At 51.7% G+C, this 18,784-nt stretch overlaps 1 protein-coding gene across 4 annotated transcripts in view; it reads left to right on the top strand.

The window, feature by feature from the left end:
- Positions 1-18,784, top strand: part of PTPRS (protein tyrosine phosphatase receptor type S) — a 148,677-nt gene that overhangs the window by 27,606 nt on the left and 102,287 nt on the right. The window contains exon 1 of one of the 4 annotated variants that reach the window (XM_019293499.3): positions 9,751-10,264. The exons of the other annotated variants lie outside the window; for them this stretch is intronic. The gene's annotated coding sequence lies outside the window, so the exon portion shown is untranslated. Of the gene's footprint in view, positions 1-9,750; positions 10,265-18,784 lie in introns of those variants that run through there. 4 annotated transcript variants of the gene reach the window in all.

Below are 18,784 nucleotides of genomic sequence, written 5' to 3'. Positions count from 1 at the left end.
TTCGTGCATTTGAAAGGTTACTGAGGGTGTGGAGTGGAAATTATCCTCCCCTCCACCTCCTTCTCTGAGCAGATCCCTGGAGATGGGTGTGTTGTCTCAAAGGCCGGGTTTGTGGTCCGGTTTAGCAAAGACGGATAATCCAGATGGCCAATCTGGAGCGTGGTTTGGCCAGCAAAACTCTCGTGGCAGGCGGCGCGGAGGGTGCCGGGAGGAGCAGCAGTGGTCTTTAAACAAAGTCATTGCTAATGCAGCTTCAGCGTCCTGTGGACAGAGCACAGATGTCTTGCTCGGGGTTTGATTTTTTTTTTGTTTTTTTTTTTTTTTTAATAAAATCCCTTTAGTTTTCCATTAGTGACCCCTGGTTTAAATCCCTGATGCAAGAGGGGAATTGCGACCCTTCGGTGGGCTCAGACGTGGCTTGGGTTCTGTCACCGTGTCCCCAGTGAGGGAAGCGGCTGCTCCGCGTGCCCGGGGTGTGAGCGGCAAAGGACGCTCGGATGCTGCTGGGGTTGTTGGGCTTTGAACTCGCTTTTTTGCCCGGGGCCCCGTCGGGACAGGGGTGATGGGCAATTGCTTTTTTGATGCTTGGCGCTGCCTTTGTCAGTGGACATCTGGTGCCAGGATTGCTGCTGTCGGGGCTGGGGGTGGGCTGCAAGGCCAGGGAATTTGATGGATTAGTGTGGTTGGAGGGCTGGGGGAGGGGACGGGTAGGGTTTCAGCTCTCCCTGCAGGTAGAGAGAGAATTTGGGGATTAGTGGCACTTTGCTGCAAGCTGTGAAGTCGGGAGAATTCGGAGAGGAGGAAGGGTTGGGAAGAAAATAGTCTTTCCAGTTTTCCCAAAGAAATTAACGTTTGTTTGCTCTGTGAGGGAGCACAAGGGAAATGTGTGTGTGTGTCCGGAGCAGGGGATGAAAAAATCCACAGCAAATCTGGTGCCGGTCTGTCCCCCCAGCTTTGTCACCCTTGGGAATCCCGGTTGCTCGTGCCTGGCTTCAGGGTCACTCAGTTCATTCCCTGCTGCTTCCTATGGATCCAGTAACCTTCTTCTCTCCCCAGAGATCAGCTTAAATTAAAACTTCATCCTTTACTTAAGGAAGCAAGCAGCAGCCTCTCCCCATGCTCTGTTACAGGATCTGGGCAGTTTGCATGGCCCCGTCCATCTCTCTGTCCCTGAGGTCACCAAATGGGCTGCTCTGGGAATTGGCAGTTCTGGAGCCACTGGAGCAGCAGGAGGGGGATGTGGGATACCTTCTGCCACTGAACTCCTTGAGCGAAGGAGTAGGAAAGAAAACCTTGATTTTTAAAAGCTGTCTGGAGGGCAGATATTTCAATATGCCCTGGCCTGGGAAGGGGAAGGCAGCTGTTTTTCCTGGCGTAGGAGCAGTATCCTGGTGGTGTCACAGGGATGCATCACACGATCCTTGCCCAGAGGTCACTGTGCCACCCGGTGTCCATGGAAATGTCACTTGTCTGCCTGCAAGAGCAGGAGGATTTTCATAGCCATGAAGGCCACCAAGAACTGGCCAAAATGGGGACCTCGAGGAACGGCCACAGTGAAATCCAATCTTGGACCGGCGCTGCGTTCCAGGATCAAGTCCACGTGTAAAATCTTCCCAGAAGGTTTAGTGTCTGCTGGCTTTGCCTCCTGGAAACACTGTAGGAGGGAGGTCACCTCTCCATGAGACACAGTCAGGCCTTTAATCCGTGTGTCGGGGCTCCACGTGCTCACACGTGTGTGGTGAATGCCGGGTGTGTTCAGGGCTGGATTGTTCCATGCGGGAAGGACCTTGGGACACACAGGACGTACCCTCCAGCTGCCTGACGTGGGCCCTGTGCAGCAGCGACACAGCCCCAGCCAGGCAGGGAATTCCCTGCTTGTGTTGTAAAATAAGCCCTTGTGGGTGATTTTTTAACCCCTTTTCCGTCAGAAATTGAGAAAATTGGGAGCAAGGAGGAGCAGGAAATTCGTGTGCAGTGAAGAAAACATTGGGACTGAGATGAGGGTGGTACTGCAAAACATGAAACGCGTGAGGAGCGTTGGGACTGTGGGATCTGTGGTCCTCCCTTGTGTTGCACAATGTCAAGGTGCTGAACTGCCTTTTGAATTTCGATTTCTTGTCTGTGTTGAACAAAGTGGTGGCCAAGGGCCATGGCAGTGCAGCAAATCTTGTGTCTGCAAGGTTTCTGAGGACGAAAACCTTTAAATACTGGTCTGAAGAAGACAGGAGAATGAAAAATAAGGGGTAAAGTTACAACTCCCATCCTGAAAATGCATTTATTTGAATTTTAGCAGCAAAAGGCAGAAAAATTTAGGGGAGGGGGAGCAGAGGGAAGAAGTGGCTGTGAAAATGAGTGCAGGGAAGTGAACAGCTGTGTCCTGTGAAATGGGAGCTGCTGGGATTCAAAGGATTATGTCACTAACCAAGACCTGGTGTTTGCACTGGAGCTGAAGGCTGGAGCCCCAAGCATGCAGGCAGGAGGAAAAATCAGTCACGAAGTGGGTGAGGCTGGAAAGGACCTGCAGAGGTTCGGGCTGCTCCAAGCTGCCAGGTGAGTTCTGTCCTGCTGGAGATGGGCTCCAGCAGCCAGGAAGGCTCTGGTTCTGCAGTGTCTTGTGGCTCTTGTTCTGGGAGTGCTCTCGTGCCATCCATGCCTTGTTCCTGAAGCACTGAGCATGTGTGGAGGAGTGAAAACTTGGTTATTTGCCATTCTCCAGCATTTACAGATTTGGTGTCTTGAATGCCCCAGAAAGCCACAGGCAAGTGCTGCTCTGTGCTCCCTGCCCAGTCCTGCTGCAGGTCCTGTGCCAAGCAGTGGTGGCTTGGAGCTGGGAAAAGCTTCATCCAGACAGGTAATTCCTCTGAAGCATCTGCTTTTGGGTGCTGCTGGACTAGATGAATCACCAGTGCCTGCAGCTTGACGTGTTTGATGGTGGCAGTGCTGCCTGCCTGCAGGGGAAGGAATTGTAGTCCATTACCAGGAGTCCATTTCTCTTGCCGAGGGTGGAGCGCCCGGTTGCTCGCTCGTGTGCCATGAAACACTCTCCTGACAGCGCGTTCCAGAGCAATATCCCCACATGAGTGATGGCCCCACGCTTGCTTTATGCACTGCCCTGAGAGGTGGGAATGTGTAAATCGCACCATCCGAGTGATTTAGCCCCAGGTATAGTTGTGATTCAAAATGAATTTCTATCCCTGCTTCTCCCTCGTGCCCATGCTGGAGTAACGACTCGTTGTAAACCAGGAGGAAATTGCAGCAGCCCCTGTGCCGGGAGGATGTGGCTGTCCCCTCTCTGTCCCCTGCATCCGCGGGCCCTGTGCCAGCACAGGCTGTGGGTTTGGTATCAATCCCTGTCTGTCTCTGGGACAGAGATCCAAATCCATGTCTGTGCCTGAGCAGGGAGCCATGGCACAGTTTCCATTGGGCTTAATAGGGAAGATGAGTGACATGTTAAAAGTGGCTTTAGGTTTTATGCAAAGCCAATGATGCTTAAGACAGCTGGGGGATTTTAGGGTTTTCAGCAAGTTTTGTTGGACAGAAAATTCCTTTAGAAAGTGTCGCCAGTCCGGTGTGAAATTTCAGTGGATTCAAGGTGATGGGAGTGGGTGGCTCGTGCTTCACACCTTGTTGTCACTCTGGGGAGTTGAGTTTCTTCCCTCCTGTTTTGGAGAAGAAAATGTCAAAGTCAGGAGAAAGACACATTTTTCTTTGAGGCAATGACCATTAATATTAAAACTTCTGGGGATTTTTTTTTTAAAGATTAATTTTGCTTCTTGTCTGTACTCTGGTTTAGATCTGAAATTGCTCTGGAAATGCAAGTTTAGGCAAACAGAGAAAAGGTGAAGCGTGGACTCCACTGTGCTGTTTTCCTCATGATTTGCAGAGCTCTTCTAGTGCTTCACCATTCTCCTGGCTCTGCCTGATGTCCAGGACTTGGTTGTTCCTGAAAATTTAAAGGTCAGAGGTACTGAAAAGGGATGAACCTCAAAGACTCAATCCCTGTTTGAGGCTTTGGCTCTCCCAACACAGACATGGTGTGGGTGCTTTCTTACAAATCCTTGAATCTACCTCTATTCATTTCACTGTTTCAAAGTGAAATAATTTTTTGAGAAAAAACTGCATTTGCTGATCCTTGCCTGGAACCAAGCGTGGCTTGTGGATAGCCAAATAAAATTCTCTGTTCAAAGTGTTTCAGCAATGTGTTAAAGTTTATGGAGCATTTAACAAACTTTTTTCGTGTGCAGTAGTTTATAGTGCCAGCAAACAGCCAAGTGTCACATCAAAGTTGTAGTCTTTTCTCACTTAATGGCTCAATGTTTAGTGCTTTTTTGGTTTATCTTGGGTGGCTTTTCAGCCCACAGCTCAGAATGGTTTTTTCTTTCCTTTTTTTCTTTCCCAAAAACTCTACAAGTGAGATTATGAATACTGATTTAGGGCCCGCAATTCAAGCCAAGTGCTTGGATTTATTTTTATCTTTAAAGAAAGAAAACCACCAAAGGCAAATAATCCCAGGGACTTCAGTGGAGTTCTGCCTGGGCAGTTCCCTGCTGGGCTGGGAGAGCAGAGGAGCAAGATGGAATCTGCTCCCATCGAAGGCAGGGAGAGTTTTGCCATCAACTCCTGCAAACCCCTAATGATTTTTCTCTTAACCAGGAGCTGGGATGTGACACCAGTGGGGCTCCACGTTTGCTGCCTTCTGCCCAGATTTTGGGAGTTGCTCCTCTTCTGGACTGGAAAAGGATGGGTTTCAGGGAACTCTGCAAGGGCTTTCCTCTGCCCAGGTCCTGTAGGAGAGGAATAAGGAGGGGATGTACAGGAATCTGGACCTCCAGAGCAGCTGCTTCCATTGGGAATGTCCTGGAGCTGGGGGTTGTCACTTCTACTAAATTTGCACTGAATAGGTGTAAAAACTCTGTAACAGTTTCTAGATAATGCATCATAAACCATCTGATTTACTTTATTGTAGATTTAATTATGATAATGCACATACATACAATCACGTCCGTGCCCAAGATCTATTCAGTAGTAAAGGGTTTATGTAATGTGATAAATAATGAAACCTGAGCTGTAGCAAGAGCTCCCCGTAGCATCCTTCATCATACACTGGGAGTGGGAAGTCTTCTCTTCCGTGTGAGCGACACAGGGCTGGATCACTGAGGTTCAGCCATTTCCAAGGGGCTGGGTTGTGGCAGGGGTGTGATTTCCGTCACAGCGCCTGCGTTTCAGTCTGAGTTTGCTTTGGAAATTTTCTGTGGAGTGGAAGATGGCGTAAAATGTCTTGTTAATGCTGATGGGATCTGGCATTGGCAGTAGCCAGTGAATTGGTATATGAGAGGCATGTAAACAAATTTGAAACCAAAATAATCTGCCTGTGTATTATTAAAAAACAAGCCAATATGCAGCAATAGAATGTGAGGAAATGCCATTTTGAGTTTCTAACGACAAAGCTCTCGCACGTTCCTCCCATGATTTATATAATTGCCGAATCGCTTTGATGGCTTGATGGAATTACAGCTCTGCATTACACAATGGATAATCAATCAAAATAAACGGTGTTTACCCCTCTGCTGCAGCATGTGTATGAAACAGATACATCCGAGTGGGAATTATTCTTGAACGCTGGCATTTGTACGGAGTTTCGGGTGTGATTTTGGGATCTGATATCTGTGTAAACCTGACCTCACCTTGTAGGCTTCAAAATCGTGCTGGCTTCAGCAGGGGCTGTAGTAACTTGCTTTTTCTACGGTGCATGTAGGAACATTTCTGCCTAAATATGCAGTGGGCTTGTTTGTTTAAATATCATAGAAATCAAACCACAGCGAGGAGACAGAAGGTGCCAACACCTGAGCTCTCTGTAAGGGCTGGGTCAAGCTTGTAGGCTGAAACTCTGCCTTTGTAGGCAGGCTTGGAGTTGGTCTTGGCTGATGTTAAACGGGCTGTTCTCCGCCTCATTTGCTGCACAAGTTATTGGAGTTTTAGTGTCTGGCTTTAGAAGAATTTCTTACCCTATTTACCAAATGTGCTGTTGTGGAATGTGAAAACCCTTTTTTGCAGGATTTCGGGAGTAAAAATTAAACCCGGTCTTTGTAGCGAGCGATAGCTGGGATAATGTATTGGTGGTTGATATTTGTATTTAAATAGGGGGCTTTGCAGGAGATGATGCTGTTTGTTATTGCAGAGAGCACAGTGCTGTCCTTCCATGGGTCTTTCCCTCTTGCCTACCCTGTTTCCCGTCCGTTTCCCTACTGCCAGGGGTTTTTGGGGAGGCTCTGGAGCGCAGTGTAGATTGAAATGGCTTTCCCGGCGCTGCAGAGTCGGACTGTGCGTACACAGCGGCCCTGGGGTCCCTCCTTCACGGGCAAAACCTGCCAGATCCTGAGGAGAGGAGAGAAGATGGAGAGGCTGGGGCAGGGCTGCAGGCACAGCACCTTGGCACTCACCCCTTCCTCGCTGCAGCAGCCCCGGCTCCGGCGAGGGGGGATTTTTGGCATCTCTCCCCATCGCTCTCCCCGGAGGATCCCTTCTCCTCTCCCTCCTTGCCTCGCTGTAACGGGATCACAGCTGCTGAGTAAATGTTAAGATAATGGTGTTATTACGGAGTAATTATACTGCAAGTTATTGAATTAAAAGTGATGAGGCTGCCGGTGCTGCTGAGTGGGGAGAGGAGGGAGAGGCTGGGTGGGGGAGCGCAGAAGGTGGAGAATGGAGAAAACCTAATAAATTTCCTCTTGTCGAGAGCCCCTCGCTGCCGGGACTGGGACTGAGAATGAATGAAAGGGAAGCTCAAAGAGCTAATAAATAAACCATTTCCCTGAGAATAGAGGGTATAATTAGAAACCGTGGCCCTGTGGTTTTGTGTCTGCCCTGGGGTGGAATCTGCTCAGCGCTGTGCTGTGGCAATAAAACAGGGAGACAATGTGGAGATGATGTCGCACAGTTGTTAACTTTTGAGGAGGGAGATGCTTTGTTCCTCTCTTTTTCTAGGAAAAAACCAATAATAATAATAAATAATTTAGGCTTTATGTTGCAAAACTTCAATAACTGACTATACCCTGGGGCCTCTCCATCAGCAACTCTGGCTGATCCTGCATTTTTCTTTCTGTAGATTTTCTTGGAGGGGAGGGTGATTTTCACTGTAAATCTTAGAAAACTTTACTTTCTTTCATTTTTCTTTTTTTCCTCTCAAGAGAGGCAATCCTGTTTGTTTGTTGGGTTTTTTTCCTATCTCAAGCTGAGATTTATCTGCAAATCAAACATCTCCCACTCCTCTGCAGCCATAGCATTGGTGTAGCTCTGCTGCCAGAGCTCCAGGAGCGTTTGGACACGGCTCCCAGGGATGCGTAGGGTGGGATTGTTGGTGCTGTGCAGGGCCAGGGCTTGGGCTCGGTGATCTCTGTGGGTCCCTTCCAGCTCAGGGTATTCCGTGGTTCTGTGAATCCATTCTGCATTTTCGAGATGGTGATAAGGAGCGCCGTGGCAGATGCGGGGCGCACCGTGGGCTCCACAGTAAGCACAGCACCAGGGATGCATGGAAGGAAAAGAATGGGAGCATCGCCGCGCGGTGACGGGGAACGGGAGAAGGGCATGTGCACCGTGCTCTCTTTGGGTCTGGACAGCCTTTAACAGCCCCAGGCTTCCCATGGTTTCGAAGATAAATACATAGCTGTGTCCCTGCTCTCCCAGCAAGGTGCATCCCTGCGTGCCGGGGTCAGGCGTCGGGAGCCCGTGGATCCGCAGAGCCTCGGGCCGGCGGCTGCACGGGGCCGGGAGCGGCTCCTTTTGTGTGCAGTAATCGGCGGGTCTGTGAGGAGAGGAGAGGAGACAATAACTGCTGAGGAAAGCCGGGGGAGGAGGGAGGAGCGAGCGTTCTGCTGCCGTTCAGCCTCGGAGGATCCTGGGTGGCTTTGGATGAAAGGGGATGATGCTCTCGGTTGGGAATAGGACTGGTCCCCCCACACGGGTGTTTGTGAGGATTAAGCAATTCTTTCTGAGAAGCTCTTTGGTAGGTGTTAGAGAAATGTGGAGTGTTTACCTTACTTTACAATTTTAAAAGCCCTAATAAAATACACAACAGGAGTATTAACAATGAAACTATTCTGAGGATTATTAAGCTGTTATAAAAGAATGGAAGAAAATCTGCCAGGCGTTATGTTCTATTCCACTAGATATTTAAATTAATGCCTTCCTATAGCAGCTCCTTCAAAAATCTTTAAGGCACTTAAACATCTTCGGTGAATTAGATACTTGGTGATGTTAAACAGCTCTTCAGCATCCTCTGTTCATGGAGCAGGGGAGGAAACTGAGGCAGAATGATTGGGGCAGTTCGTTCACCATGGGAAGGGTAAAGTGGAAATTTGCTTCACATGGGTTGGCATGATGTATAATGGAAAACGCCCTTGTCCAGCAGTGCTTCCCACGGCCTGGGAGTGCTGGATCGTGTTCCTTTCCTCTTCCCCACCTTGCCCTGCTGTTGAGGAGCAGAGCCATGCTGTTGGCACCAAGAAATTCCTTATGGATTTGCCTTTTGCCTAATGGCTGCTGTGGCAGTATTTACAGCTCTGCCTGTGCCCATCTCAGGGAGGCCCATAAACCCTGATATAATGGTATTTCCTTGTAAAAGGCAATTTGTAAAGATCTGTCTGTGGGCTGCTGTCACCATATCCATGGGATTTATTTCCAGTTTATTTACGGTTTGTGCTCATGTATATGCAGCTCTTCTTTCCCATCATAATCCAAAACTTGATTGTCCCTTGGACTTACTGTCATTTGCAGCATCAGCTGAGCAGGTCCCTGGGCTGCCTCTCTCATGCAGGTTGATTTTTAATTTTATTTTCTGTTTTGAAGGATGGAGAGGAATGTCTGTAGGCATTGCATCAACCTTGGCCTTGGAATTTGCTTCAGGCAGCTGCAGCTGCCAGGCCGCTGTGAGTGGGGCGAAGCCCTTAGCATGGGGCAGACCCCCAGCACCACAAAGGTTCTGTGTGAAATTCCTGGCTTAGATTTAGGTTAATAAATGAAGGATTTCCTGACTTTGGGGCACAAATTGTTTGGTTTAGAAGTGGCTGATTTAAGGGGTGATTTCTCCCTGGTCTCTGCAATCTGTTTGTGATGGGATTTGGGGACTCTCCTTGCTTTACCTGTTCTTACAAGTACTGAGTGTAGGCAGTCAATACCTGGAAGTGCTCATTTAAAAATAAGGTTATGGCATCCAGCTGTGATGCTTTAAATTATATCAAATGCCAAAATTTGGTGTGTGCTTGGGATTTCTACTTGCTTTCACTCTTAATGATCCCAAAAGGCTCAGCTCTTCTCCATGCTGGATATGCTTGGTGGAAGTCAAACCTCTGCCTTGAAGGGGAGCAGCCACTGCAGCTGAGCTGGGAATAGCTCCAGGATCTTCAGCATCAAGGTGCAATCCCTCGTCCACTGAGCAAACCTTGAAACAGATCCTGGCACATCCATGGTCCTGGGCAGACATCTGAAGAGCTGCTGACCCAGGAGAGCTTTCTTCAAGGAATAGTTCAGAAAAGGGACCTGAGCTGGTGGATTCCTTTGGTACATGGAGGAACACGCTGTAGATATTCTGAAAAAACAAAATCAAATGGGAGAACAGGTAGTGGAGCTCTTTGAAAGTTGTTCAAAGGGACTCTGTCAATGTGAAACTCCTATTTATGGGGGGTTTTTTTCTGCCGCCTCCTTTCTTTTGTTGATACAATCTTGGAAGTGGGAGGAGGATTTACAAAAATGCTTGTGTTTTTAAGCTGCTGCTTCAGACACCTTTTTTCCCTGGTAAATATTGTGTAAGAAGCTGAAAAGAAAAACACAGAAAACAAACACAGAAAAGTCCTCATCAGACCCTTTCTCTAATCACTTCAGAACCTGAAAACCAGCTTTGTCATGGGCTGTGCTGTAAATGTGTCCCCACAGATGCACCAAGGACAGACCTGTAAAACCCATCCGAACCTTTAAACCAGACCAGTGACTCCTCTAAAGGTCTGTTGGGACAGAGCAGGGGCTCAGCCCTGCTGGGGCTCTCTGGGAGGCACCTCCAGACGCCTTTGGTCGTTCTTCAGGTGGATTCATCAGTCTCTGACTGGGAAGGATTACTTTGGGGTTTTGAAGGGCGTGTGAAATAGCCTCGAAGTCAAGGGAAGAGAAGCACACTTCAGCCTCTGCTGTGCTGGACTCCATCAGGACATCCCCAGGGCCGGCGATGAGGACCACGGCAGCAGAGGGAAGGCAGCCAACACTTCAAGCAATAAAAGTGAGTTTTTAGAAAGTTTTCTGCTGCTGGTTTCAGCAGCAGCAGCAGCACTGGGATGGTATGAGTGGTGTACAGACCTGGCACATGAAGCCAAGGGGAACTGAGGAAGGTGTGAATTTACTGAAATAAGCACCAGGAGCTCTGTGGAAGCTACTTTTTGTGTCCTTCAGGTGCTCACTGGTTACTAGGAGGCTGTGTATGGGCTGAGCAGCCTCAGGAGAAGTTTATATCAGAGCAGACTTAGATTTTCCTGTAAATTAACAAGTGAATGCAGAACTTGTGGGGTCCCTTGGCTTTTCCTTCCCTGCCTGGCTCATGGGAACTCCATATGTGCTTTGGCTGCTGGGCGATGCTCAAACAAGCTCATGCTAGAGCCGTACCAGCCCTGGGTTTGCAAGGAGCAGGGCTCTTAAATGAGTGTTTTCTTGGGGATTTGCATTGGTTTGGCTGAACTGTTTGGAAAAGTGCAAGAGAACAGGGAAGAGGGAAGCTTTCCTCCGTGGCTGGGCCATGATCCGTGGGCTGCCAGGGTCATCGTGTGGCACACGCGGGCAGGGAACGAGAGCAGGCGATGAAGGGCTGAATTACAGGGAAGGATGTGGAATCCCGTGCTCTGAAAGGCAGCATGGTTTGCCCGAGGACGTGGGGTGATGGAGCTGGGGCTGGAGCTCGGCAGCTCCGGTTCTTGTGCTGGAGCACGGTGTCCAGGCTGGTGCTCCTGCTGGGAAGTGGTTTTGGCACTGATTGCCAGTACCTTTACCTTGATTTTTCTGGCTGTCAAAAGAACTGTAAGGGCCTGGAGGACTTGAGCTCAGATGACTGGTCTGGATGTCTCTCCCTGGAAGCTATGGAAAGCAGTACTTGCAGTCCTGTTTGAACTTGTTAGTTGACAAGTTAAAAGGTTGTTTTGACCCTTGGGGATTTTTTTTTTTTAATGTTTCTTTCACCTTCCCTCTTCCAGCTTTATGAGAGGGCCAAGCCAAGAGCTTTGTATCCAGCAGTAGGAGTGTAATTACAGCAAGTCTGGGCGAGCGACTCTCCCCCAGGGCTGTTTCAGAGTTGGGTTTTGCTTCTCTTTTTCTCCCTCCCCTGCTCCGTGTTATTGTTCTCGTCCCTCCGCCTCCCCACGCACGTGCGGTGCCGCAGCAGCTGCGGGACCCCGACCCTTCCCCCCGAGCCCTGGCGGAGCGGGCGGCCGGGGGATGCAGCCCTGGCCGCAGGAAGCAGATGAGGCAAATTGGAGCTGGAAGGGAGCCGGAGCCAACGGGCTCGGCCGCCAGCCCAGGGCGAGCCATGGCCGGGGAAGGGCTGGACGGGACCCAGCGCAGCTGCTCTGGCCGGGGGAGCCGGGCCCGGCGTGTCCGAGCGGAGCGGAGCGGGCAGCGCCAGCGGCACCCGGAGCACTGCCCGCCCGGGATGCGGCCCTGGCTCCCGCAGCTCCCGGCTCCCGCAGCTCCCGCAGCTCCCGGCTCCCGCAGCTCCCCCAGCTCCCCCGGCTCCCGCATCTCCCGGCTCCCGCATCTCCCGCAGCTCCCCGCATCCCCGCTCCCAGCTCCCGGCTCCCCGGCTCCCGCATCTCCCGCAGCTCCCGCAGCTCCCCCAGCTCCCCCGGCTCCCGCATCTCCCGCTCCCGCAGCTCCCGGCTCCCCCGGCTCCCGCATCTCCCGCAGCTCCCGCATCTCCCCGCTCCCGCAGCTCCCGGCTCCCCCGGCTCCCGCAGCTCCCAGCTCCCACTGCTCCCGCATCTCCCCGCTCCCGCATCTCCCGCATCTCCCCGCTCCCGCAGCTCCCGGCTCCCCCGGCTCCCGCTGGCCGCAGCCAGCCGGGCATTGCTGGGTCTGTGCCACCCGCGGGGCTCGGCGAGCTCCAGCTCCGCTCCTTTGTTCTTCGTTTATGCCCCATCCCTGCAGTGTCCAAGGCCATGATGGGCAGGGCCTTGAGCACCCTGGTGTCCCTCCCCATGGCAGGGCTGGGGCTGGATGAGATTTAAGGTCCTTCCAACCCAAACCATTCCGTGATGCCATGAGCTACCCAAGCCGTGTGGGTGCCAGGGAGGCACACAGCAGTGCATGGGGAGGCTGGAGCTGTGTTCTGCTTGGAGAGCAGTGATCATCAAAGTCCCTTAATTCTCAATTAGTATGTCTGCCCAAGGCTTTAAAATTGGTTAGATAGACCTCATTAGAAGTTAAATCTGAATTAACCTGTCCTTGCACAGGCGACCCGTGGGGACCCCAGTGGCAGCAAAGCCGGTTCCTGTTGGGGCAGCCCCTTCCTGGGCCAACGTGGGAGCATTTGGATGCATTCCCCTCGCAGGACACTGATCACAGCAGGGCTCTTCCCATGGCTCAGCCCTGCCTGGAGCTGGCCCTGGCACAGGGCTGCCGTGCCGGGGTATTTTTAGAGAAGATAAGAACAGTGGAAAGAGAGAGGTCTCCATTCCAAGGCACTTGGACTCTTTAATTATGTTTTTGGTCTAGAAAATTACATGATTCCCAGAGCATAAATAGAGAACACACAGAAGGTAATTGCACCTCTGGGTGCAGATGAGCTGGTCGCAGGGAGAGGCCATGTGGAGTCCAGGATCAGTGGGAAGAGGTGCAGGGGGAGGGAGAAATGGGCTCCTTGGAGCTGCTGGATACTGCCCCTAATATTGCACCTGCCTCACCCCAGGTTCCTGACACCCCGTCCTCTCCGTGGTGCTTATGGGGGACCCACAGCCCCATAGAGGTGGAGACCAGTCCTGTGAGTCACTCCACTGCCATAAATCCCTGCATTTTGGGGGCAAACCCACCCTTGGGCCCTCCCTGTGTTGCCCACAAAACTTGTGGTCGCGATCTGCCCCTGCCAGAATTACCTTTTACCCACTTGGAGCTGATTTCAGCACAGTTGCTGACTTGGCTTTATTAGTTTCTTCTTTATCTTTGGATTCCTGCCAGATGTCCTTGTGGCCTGTAAATTCTGCATTCTCTGCGTCCATTATCAGTGGTACATCCTTCTTTCCAAGCTTTGTTCACCTCCCTCTAGGTCTGAGATCATGAGAAGTATGTCCAGCCCTAAACCTTAACAAGGCAATTCTATCAACAAGTGATTTGTTTTTCTAACACCTGGATATCACTTAGAGCTTGTTTGCTACTCTGTTTCATGGATTAAATCTCCCTTTTTGTTGATTAGGCTTGAAAGTACACAAAGACCAAACATCAAAGAACATCCTTGCTTAAGGAAATTTTACATATTCCACATTTTGGAACACCTGGGCACAGAGGCCAGTCCAGGTTTTCCGGAGATGCTGGAGATGTGTCCCTGCCTTTGGCTGGGGTGTGCCCTGGCCGGCTCTTGGCTCCACAGGGAGGAAAGACATTTAAAAAGTGTTTCCATGTTTGTACCTTCCATGCTGCTCACGAGTGGGGAACCTGCAAGGAGAGCCTCGGTTTTCTCTGCATTTCCTTTTCCTTCAGAGCAGCCTTGGTTTCCAGCTGTAATCCAGAAGTGCCTGATGGAGAATATGGGCCTCAACATGCATCTCTTGCCTCCATGTGCTGCCCAAAATGATGTTCTTGTTCTGCAGCAGAAGGGGCAGAGCAGGACCATTTTCTTTTCAGTACCTTATTTTAATACAGACAAGCTTAATATTTGGGGTGTGCTTTTCTTTTAAAGCATTTAATTAAAAAACCCCCGAAGCTCTGCCTTGGCAATTTTCTGTGTGTCCCCACATTTGCATGGTTCCCTGTGATTACACAAGGAGCTTTCTCCAGGTGGGACCTCATTTTCCAAGCACTTCCCACCCCATCCCTGGAGTCCTGATGTTCTTGGGATCTGGAGCCTGTATTTGGGGTGAGTCCAGCAAACTCTTTGCTTGAGAGGGAAATCAAAGGTCTTGATGATGGGAGGAAGCCTGACAGCTGGAGCTGGGAGATAGGAGAGGGACTCTGAAGAAAACAACTGGGATTGGATGAGGAAATTTGGGCTTCAAATCCATCTCCAGCTGCAGTTTGTGGAGCAGTTTTGCAGAGCCTTCCCCCAGCCTCCCTCCTCCGGTTTAACCCTCCACATGGCCAAGTGCTGGAGATGGGGGATTTCCCCCTCCTTCCTCCTCACTGTTCCCAGTATAAATACATGGAGCAAAGCCGCCAACTCTGTTTATTGAACACAAATAGAAGATAAAATAGTGGAAAACCAATTTTTTCATGCTCATTGGTGGGAAAGATTAAAATTATGCAAATCCTCGGCAGCGAGCTTGGTGCAGAGATAAGGGGATGTTCAAGTCAGCTGGCTGCCTGCTAATTCACTCATTGAAAACGAAATGAGCAGGAAAGCTGTGAGCGGCGTCACGGGCCCCTCACGGCGCTGGGATTTCTGTGCTGGGAGGAAGCTGAACAAAGAAAGCCCTTTTTTGGAGGTGTGCAGGATCCGTGCTGAGATGCTCACCCTGGAATCACGTGTCTGCCCAGTGCCTGGGGAGCCTCGGGATGCAGCACCTCCACCTTGGCCAGGGTCTGTCTCCAGCCCCTGTGCAGTGACCTGAAATCCCCTGACCTGGTGGTTCTGGGGGAGAATCAGGTGGAATCTGCCACCTTGATCCCTCAGCTGGATTCCATAAGCAGAGCAAGGCTGGGAGTTGAGTGGGAAACCACGAAATATGAGTGATGATGGTCTTGGTGCTTTCTGCTGCACCAGTGTGGCTCTGGGGGGCCGCGGGAGGCAAAGTGGGTTCAGCAGAACGTTCCCTAACCTGGTACAAAGGGTTCTGCAAGGCAGGGGAAGGGCAGGCCCCTGCTGAGTGCTGGATCTGGGCTTGCCCCCACGATCCCAGCGCTGCCATCGAGGAACCAGTGCCCGTCGCTCCCACCCGTCTGCCCCGGACACGCCCGCCTTGCAGTGGGAACCCAGTCTTGAAATTCCCCGTATGCGCACGTTCATTAATTTTTGCAAAGCAGCAGTGCTGTGGGGGTTTTCCCGGGATGAAAGGCCCGTGTGTGTGTCTGGGGAGGATCAGGGTATGTGCAGATGCGTTTGTGGTCAGAAAGAAGCAAGTGAAGCGGCATCGCATCGCCCTCTGACTCTGGGTCTGACTCAGCCCTGAGCTTTGGCTGAAGGAAACTTAACTCCTTTAGACCAATCTGAGCCTGTAGTGCTGGAGGGCATTAAGTGGCCACCTCTGGAGAGGTATTGGGGTGAATACTGGGGCTTTTTGCTCACTGTGCTGCTCGCTTTGCCCAGCCCAGGCTCCTCAGTCTGTGCATTTATTTCTTGGGATCTCTCAAGATGTTCCAGGCACAGGGGAGACCAAAAACCCCCACAAACCAAAACCTTGTAAAGCAGCTGAAGCTGCTGACCATGCAAAGGCACCCAGGAAATGATGAGGGCTGCTCATTGTGCTGGGAGAGGGACCCGGTGCCAGCGAGTGTTTTTGGAAGGGTTTGTCTCACTTCCTGTCAAATCAATATTTATTCACAAATCTATTTGTTTGCTTTTGTCATTGAAAACTCTTGTGGGCTTTTTTTTGTGTGTGTGCGTTGTTTTGTTCCCCTTGTGTATTTTTGGCTGCACAGTGCTGGCGAGAGGGGCTGCCACAGCCTTTCCTGGCTCCAGTCATTCCAGCTGCTTCTCCTAACCCGTGGTTTTGAGCCTCTTTTGTAAGGTGGGACCTGGCTGGCAGCTCTCCTCTGCCTGGGCACGGCTCCCTCCCCACTCCCCCCACGTGCCCTTGGGCTGGAGGTGATGATGGGTAGGAAGGGGTTGACAGGAGCAGTGTTTTTCCATTACTGTGGATCACAGTGGAACAGGGGTGTGGAAGAAATCAACTGCCCCCCAAAATCGTACAATCACAGAGTGGTTTGGCTTGGCAGGACCTTAAAGCCCATCTCATTCCGCTCCCTGCCATGGGCAGGGACACCTTCCACTGTCCCAGGTTGCTCCAAGCCCCGTCCTGCCTGGCCTTGGGCACTGCCAGGGCTGGGGCAGCCACAGCTGCTCTGGGCACCCTGTGCCAGGGCCTCACCAAAATGCAGTTTCAGTGTCAGTGCTGGCTCTGCTCCTCTGTGCTTGGTTTTCCTTCAACTCCAGAGCTGTTGCCAAAGCCACTGCCGGTTCATGCTCAGGGTCCTGGGGAGTATGGGACACCCCCTGCATCCCTGTGATCCCGCAGGAGCTGCCTGGATCAGCACGTGCCAGCCTTCCCCCTTGGCCTTTGGTCCTGCTTGAGTTTCACCATCCCCACCAACCTTCTGCTTCATTTCTTTTCCATTTTCCTGTGAGTGAAACAAATAATGGCTGGAGCTTTGCCCTCCCTCAGCTGCTCTCCCTCTTCTCTCCTCCTCCATCCCCTGACTCATTCCTGATGCCCCAGCCCATCCTCTGCTGTTTGTTCCCTCCCTGCCCTCACCTCCTTGCTGGTTCATCTGCGCTGCCGTGGTGCCCAGCGTGAGGACAGGGGTGGGGATGTGGCACCTCTCCTTCCCTGCCAGGGTTCCGGCTGCTGGCCCAGCCCTCTGCACCTGCCCAAGGCTGCAGGATGGGGACGGTGCCGCGACGGAGGCAGGGCCAGGGCTGGAGCTGCAGGTGGAATAAAACAGGGATTTTTACAGCCAGCTGAGGACCTACTGTGCTCGGGGATGTGGGGAGAGCTTTGCCTCCTCCTGGGTTTGTCTGCTGAGCCCCATAGCTGGAATATTATTTATCTGCCCCCAGCCAAATCACGCAAAGCTAAATTGAGCTGTGGCAGGCGAAAGTGTGAAGCGTATTATTAGGAACAGGGAGCTCTTGTTCCACAGCTGCTGCTGCTGCTGCCGTTGGTAATTAATGTTTGAGGAATTGCAGATCTTCATTAGGAGAACAATTAGATTAACGAGAGAACTCGAGCCGAGGCTGTAGTGGGAAAGGGCTGGGGGGAGGCTTTAAAAACAAAATAAAATCCCTCCCTGGCACCCTGCCTCGCTGCTCCAGAGACGTGCCGATGCTCTTGGAGGCACTGGGAGGAGACTGGTCCCTCCTTTCCAAGCGGTGACAGGCACTCGCGGCCTCGTGCTGGGGAGGGAGCATGTGGGGGCTTCATTACGGGGAGGAAAGAAGCAATCCGTGATTGTCATAAATATTTCAGACAGCCCAGCACCCATCGCTTGGCCGCAGCACAGGTTTATTAGGAGAGAGAGCTTTGGGCAGAGGCTGCTCAGGGCTCAGCAAGGTCCTGGGTTTGCATCGTTAAAAGCTTTAATTGGTGTCCTTGTTGCTGGAAACACTGACCCCTCCGAGGCAAGATCACCCCGGCCACGAGGTATCGCCTGCAGGGCCTGGGCTTAATTCAGGCCAATAAACAGGCCTGAAGCTGAGGGATGTAAGATGCTTCTTAACAATATTCTTTCAGCAAGAGTTGTTTGGGGTTCCCCCCACCCCCAATTTTCTTCCCTGTGCTTGTGCTGGGTCCATCCATGAACCTGCAGCAGCTTTGCCCTCACGCAAGGAAGGTGCTCACAGCTGGCTGATGAGCAGGATGCAGCAGGAATTCACTCAGGATAAATGAACCATTTAGAGAGGTTGTAAAATCACAGAAAGTAACGACAGAAGGGAGGTTGGAAGGTCAATTAGTCCCTCTCACTGGCCCAAGGCAGCACCATGCGTTTGGAAGTCGTTGGAGGCAGATGCATGCCTGGCCTTCCTAAAAACCTGCAGTGGTGGTGTTCCCATCCCTGGGCTGTTCCCTGGGTCCCTGGCTGTGGCCCCACTGCTGCCTCAGCCCCACACAGCCTCTCCCCTTGGGCACCAGCAATGTCCTCCCACTGGGAGATGTTCCAAGCACCGCTCTGGACCAGCCACACCATGCCCAGCTTCTGGTGGCAGGGATAGAATAGAGGCTTGTCAGCTCTTCTGGTTTTAGGAAATTTAACCACAAGAAACTCGTGCTCTCCAGCAAGGTGGAACCCCTGAGTGATGCCAACAGGTCTGAGCTGGGATGGTTCCACCTTCTAGTGGAAGGTGTCCCTGTTGATGGCAGGGGATTGGAACAAGAGGATCTTTAAGGTCCCTTCCAACCCAAACCACTCTGGGATTCTGAGGAGGAGGCTGTGGGTCAGCTCCCAAAAGCAGAGAGAGTTGGGGTGTTAGAAATCCCAAAGGTGGTGTGGGGGGCTCAGCTTCCGTTCACCATCTCTTCTGCCCAGCCCCAGGAGAAAGCTGGAAGTTTTGCCTTTCAGGGGACATCAGATTTCTCCCTTCGGTAATTGATGGGGACAAAAAAGTTGCATTTCCTGGCAACTCCAGATGGTGCAGTGACAATAAAGCCATTTTCTGCAATATGGTGGCTTCTGCATGTCCGAAGGAGAGATTTGTTGTTGGCCCCATTCCTGTTTGGCTCGGTGCCTCCGAAGATGGACGAGCCGTTCCCGAGCGCTGGCTGAGCAGGCAGAGGGTCGGGGCCCTGGGAAGCTCCCGCAGCCGTGCTGAGCAGCAGGGAAGGAATCTGTTGCTGTGAGGCAGTGCTCTGCCCTGCCCTGCTGGAAATGGAGGACACACAGCACCCTCCTCCCT

This window comes from Corvus cornix, chromosome 28, assembly GCF_000738735.6.
Source record: "Corvus cornix cornix isolate S_Up_H32 chromosome 28, ASM73873v5, whole genome shotgun sequence".
Lineage (NCBI taxonomy): Eukaryota > Metazoa > Chordata > Aves > Passeriformes > Corvidae > Corvus > Corvus cornix.
Note: the sequence above shows the minus strand (reverse complement) of the source record. Positions and strands in the feature narration are given on the sequence as shown.